Here is a 6098-nt window from a genome sequence, read left to right on the forward strand (position 1 = left end):
ATGAACTAAATGGAAACTCAAATGAAGAGCCATTGAAATATCCAGTCACATGAGCAAGATGGGACAGAAGGAGATATCAACCTTCATCCTCCCACAGAAGAATACATATAGAAATCTATTCACAAATCAAAAATAGCCAGGCTGGGCTCAAGGACCCACTAAGGAATATGCAGCCACAAAACAGGGCAAAACCTGAGAGGATCCACAAAGAGGGCATTATTGGCAATATTGGCGTTTCAAGATGCCAAAGAGACAGGTGCAAAGAAAGTAGAGGCTACTGATACCAACCACGATGGGTGGGAACCACTTTGGTCCCCAGCAACCTGCTTGGCAGAAAACACTGGCATCTCTTGCCACTGAGCTAACCAACAGCTCTTTCTGCTCGGGGATCTCAGAGATGCACAGCTGCACACCCAACTCTCTCCAACGTCAAGCAGCGGTTGCTCTTGAGAGGAGTTGCAGGTGCTCTACAGGCCCACACTGGGCCTGTCCACATCTCAGACAGCATAGCAAGCTAATTCAGACTCCAGGCCCTAAAGTTAAGCCCTCATATATGCCTCTCCTGTCACCAGCTCAGCTACCATAGAGAATAGGCCCTATCCTGATCCCAGAGCCACTTGAACAGGCACATGCCTATGTGCTCTTTTGTGCCTCCCCAGCTTACTTCACAAGCACCCTTACCTCAAAAACAATGTGGCAGTGGGAATGCCTGCGCCCCAGGTACCAGTGCTATTAACCTTCAGATCCCAGAGCTATAGTCCCTCCAAATGTTTCTTTGCTCAGGCTTCAGCTCCATGGCTATTCCATGGGCCCTACTCATCAGATCCCAGTACCACTGCAAAATAGTGCACAAGCCAGACCTTGTGCCAAGAGGGATCTTCTAAGCCACAACCTCACTAGAAGAAGAAAAAAATCAGCAGGATCTCAGCAACCATTCGAATATAGCTAGTCCAACCCAAAAGTCAATATCTAAACTTTAATTTAGTAGCCACATGTGACTAGTATCTACTTCACTGGACAATATAGTGCCAGGTTCCCTGTTGAATGAAAAAAAAAAAAACAGCTTCAACAAGAGAATCTTTACTATAACCACATAAACATGGAATCCTAGAGAGAGAATGACAATGATATCTGCTTTGTAAGCTAGAAGCAGCATGTTATTTCCAGAAAGTTCTAAGATTGAAATGGTAACACGGTCCTTCTACCATTAATAAGTAACCCCACACGTTTGCTTTCTAAATATATTATAGGGAATAAAACCCTAATTATAAATGTTTTGTTATAGATGACTACTCACATGATGTTTGACATGTACAAAGCATGGCCCCATATTTTTAGCATCTGTTTCTTGCATTCATTGTGAAGTTGTCATTAATCCCATAATTGGCAGCTTAGAGCACCTGGGAGACTTACAGCTGGTAAATGGTGAGGCATCCTTGGTCTTGTGGTTTCCAATTCTGTTTTCTTCTTCACTTTTTACTATTAATTTTTATATGAAGGAAGGAAGATCTCTACCAAGGTTTCTCTGTTTCTATAAACAATGATGTTTTTAAAAGTATTTAAAGATTTATGCCAATTTGGGAATATAACAAATATTATAACCTTTTTTCACTCATATAATCTCATTAATTTTATAATTATAATTGCCACTGATTACATACAAAGAAAAATTAGCAAATAAAAAGAGGATCAAGAGCCAATTCCTTACTAGGCATAGGAACTTGGCTAACTAAGTCTACTAATTCTTTTCAGTTTCAGTTGTGAAAGTCTACTAATTCTTTTCAGTTTCATCTGAAAATGTGTGAACAAACATTTCAAAGCTAAAGGAGATTGAGAAATAAGGCCCTGGAAATTAGAATGCTATTCAATCATTTGGCTGTAATTACAGTAATAAAACATAAAATCAATGCACCACCTCCCAAACACACTGATCACCATCAGCAGCCAGGACTCCGACAAAAACCTTCACAAAGCCCCCCGGGATTCTTTCTTGATTGTGAGCATTGGACAAGCATTGCCAAATATATTATTCTATTTTTTGTAGAGGCAAGTCATGAAAATTTCATCAATGGAAACATTTTTCGAATTGTTATTGATCATTAAGGTCTGTGCTGATGTGGTAACTGAAACAAGCAGCATCCTGTTTGAAAAGTCTTACCTTGGCAGCCTGACACTCAGGGTATCTAAGGTCACAACAGTGGTATTAAGATTCTATGCCACAAGAACTGCAAACCTACCAAAAATAAAATAAAAACAAATAAGCTTTACAAGGCAAAATGGCTAAGACCCATGAATGTGTGTCTTATCTTACTGTCAAAGACTCTTAAGGACTCTTCTGTGCAAATGTTTTAATGTTACCACTATCAACAGTTACTTTTTTAGATATCACAGTGAGCAGGAAAAATTTACCAAAATTTACCATAAGAACTCTCAGGGGCTGTGCTTTGAAGGTGAATTATAATGTCCAAAGTCATGAACCCCTTTCATTCCCTCACCTCACCATCTGCCCTGGTCCACCAGCTCCCCTAGATCCTCACTTCATTTTCCTGTCTTGACTCCACAAACTACTTCAAATATCCTCTCCACATCTACTCCTACTACCTGACCTTTTCTTTCTACTGGAACTCTTTCAATGATTGGCTCCTACCACCTTCTCCTGTCACTTATCCAAGGTTTTCATATAATCCAAGATCACCCAGTTACATAGACTGAGACCACAATACAGACATTGGCTCCAATCTTGGCAAGACCTCCACACTATAGATGCACTCTTTGTTTTGCGTAATTGGTCAGGTACTGAGCCGGTCCTCTAGCCCAAGACAATGTTCTGTCAACTGCTCCCTGACAAATCTTCTGCCTCTGTTTTAGTTTATACATTAAGTATGTTAAGGCTGAGCTTCCTAAAGCATATTTTCATTATATCCCTCTCCTTAAGTACTGTACTTGAAGTTCATTTGCATATTACTGATCGAATGTAAATTTCCCTGGCTGGCTGGCATTGAAGGCACTTGCTTAACCAACCCAGACATTACTCATCCAATCTTGGCAGCCCACAGCTTCCTCTTCTCCTCTGCTGAGAAAGGAAGCAGAGAACCACTGTTATCAGAACATTCATTATGTGTCCAGGATTTGACACATCAGCTCATTGAATTTCCATATAAAACCCTTTCTATAGATGTGGTAATAAAAGTTCTGAGAGCATAAGTAACCAGGCCAGAGAAAGCAGGTGGGAAAACAGCCCAAAGCTCAAGTCTGCTCATCGCAAAATCCTCATTCTGCTCACTGCCCTGTGTCTACTACTTGTTCTTCCTCAGTGTCTTCTCTCCTTGTTGTTCTTTGGAAGATTCATAGCTCTCACCCCTACATCCTGAAACTGAGTTCTCCATGCTTTAAAGACAAGTAAAATTTGTCTTACTTTACTACATTATTTATTCCGTATTTAATCACCCACAGTTTCCATTTCTTTTCCTCTGTGTTGTTTTCTTCATAGAACTTACTACAGTATCATCCATACTTATGTTTACAGCTACATAAATAATTCACATGTCCACTATGTATCCAAAGGCTTACTGATGGCCTATCTATGTCAGGTACAATGCTAAGTTCTGGAGAGAGAGAAAAAAAAAAAACCATGGTTCCTCTAAAAACTTGGTCTTTTAAAGATGGCAGACAACAAATTATTAAATCATTACAAAGTTCAGTTAAGCGGTGTGAAGGGAAGGAATGGGGTACAGCCCTAGGAGAGGGAACCCTGTTTTAGACACCAAAATCAATAAAGGCCTCTGAGAGGCAACATTTGTAGACATAAAGGATGTGATAAGCTAGCCATTTGAAAAGTGGAAAAGACACTAGGTCAGAAGGCTCCAGAAAGGTGCCCAGTGGGCATGAAGATAGTGAGGGGGAGTGTGTAGGAGGGGAATGGGCACCAAAGAGAGTAGGCAAAGTTACTAGTGGGGTTTAATTAAAGCAGGGCATGATGTGCACAGAAATATAATGGTTAAAAAATTATTCTGGTGGTTACTGGGTAGAAAATAGGTTAGTGGGGAGCTGAACAAAGGGAAGAGGAGCACAGAAAGAAGCAGTGAAACTTGGAAGGAAACCACTGTGGCAGTCAAGGATAGATGAAGGGGACTGGGATTCAGGTCGTAGAGAGGAAGCAATTCTAGTAAATTTCCGAGGTTGACAAATGGAACATGTATACTAACTAGATGAAAGGGCACACAATGAAGAAGGTGATAAGGGTGGCACTGGGTTCTGGAAAAAAAAATACACTTAAGTGGACCACAGGACTCCATTGTGCTGGAGAAGACTCAGGGCTAGGACGAGGGATCAGGAATTCGCAAAGCCTGGAATCTAGTGGAAAAGTGACCTTAGAGAAACACATTTAGGGACTGACAGCAGTTAGACAGTGTTTAAAAACCATAGGGAAGGGGCTGGGGATGTGGCTCAAGTGGTAGCGCGCTCGCCTGGCATGCATGCAGCCGGGGTTTGATCCTCAGCACCACAAACCAACAAAGATGTTGTGTCCGCTGAGAACTAAAAAATAAATACAAAAAGAAAAAAAAAAACATAGGGAAGAATGAGTTTGTCTAGGGAGAAGGGGTGGAAGAAGAGATGAGGGTTGCAGAATCAAGCTCTGAGGACTTCTGCAACTAGAAGTTATGAGGAGTATTCATTCAGCAGAGAAGGTTGGAAGCTGAGAAGGAGAAGAATAAGGTGGAACCATGCTGAAAAGAAGAGTGAAGTGTATAAGAAAACTGTCCACCTAAAGGTCACTGATGTGAATTTCAGTGGGAGTGGAACCAACTGGAGTAGACAACTAGACAGAAAAATGAGAGTAGTTTATAGCAGGAGACTTCATTAAGGTTTTGTTTGTTTAAACCAAGGGAAGATACCAGAATGGTGTGCTGAGAAATGAGCTGATCTTAGAGAGTCTGATGAGCCCCTGAGTAAGTGCTGGAGGACAGGATGCACACACAGGGGAGGAGCTTTGGCAGAAACAAGGATGCTTCCTCCAGGGTCACCCAGTGGAAATGTTAGTTAAGGTCATCTGCAGAGAATAGCTTGAGTCTGGGGAAGCCTGAAAAAAGGAGATATGGAATAGCCAAGGTGGAAGGGGAAGACGGAGCAAAACAGTTACACACTGTTTACTTAGATTTTATAAAAAGAAGTATAAGGAGTTTAACCTGGTTAAACTCACAGGGGTTGAGGTTCAGTGGAGGGGAGACCAGAAGGGGATGTGATACAAGGAATTGACGCTCTTAGCAAAGACACTGTCATAATGCTGGCCCTATGGCCAGGAGGTGAGATTCTGAGGCAGTGGACTTGAAGTCTTAAAAAGACACAAGAACTGTCACAGCCTGAGGTGAACAGGGGAGGCCCTGAGGATTCTAGAGACAAATGGCTTCAAGAAAAAATGTAAAAGTGGTGGTCAGCAGTAGCTGTTTGCATCGAAACATTGGAGTTGATGCTGTTTCTCTTTCCAGGGATGTATTTAACAAACATGAACTGAACCCTTCATTCCACTTTCCTCTGAACAACAGTGGCACAGGTTTGTCAAACAAATAAAACAGAACTACCAAATACTTGCCTTTATGACTTACCACTGGACCAAAGTGATGATTACAGTCTTCTACCCCACTGGGTTTGCCTGAAGGAGTCATAGCATGTGTTTTTCCACATCCACAATAGATCTTCTTAGAAGCTAAAACAAACACAAAGTAGAATTATTCATGACTAGATGGGGGGGGGAGAAAAACAGACCCAAATGCAAAAACCTGCCTTTGCATTCTTGATCCTCTAGCAGGCACATAGCCAGTGTGATCACAAAGTGACAGGATTACTTAAAGGAGAACCACTGGTGAGCTGCCTGTGGCACCAGGGCTGCTGCTGCTCACAGGGCCTCCCCTGTCCACCTGTGGAGTCAGCACAATGCCAGGCAATTGTGGTTTTAGCACAAGTTGACTACAGCCAACTTGATCATTCACCCACTTTAACATGTAACAGTCCCTGAAATAGGAGTCAGGGCTTCTTTATTATCTTTCCACTGTCTCCCACAATGATCTCCATTTTTGTTGAGAGTGCATTGGCCTTTTCAC

This window comes from Ictidomys tridecemlineatus, chromosome 4, assembly GCF_052094955.1.
Source record: "Ictidomys tridecemlineatus isolate mIctTri1 chromosome 4, mIctTri1.hap1, whole genome shotgun sequence".
Lineage (NCBI taxonomy): Eukaryota > Metazoa > Chordata > Mammalia > Rodentia > Sciuridae > Ictidomys > Ictidomys tridecemlineatus.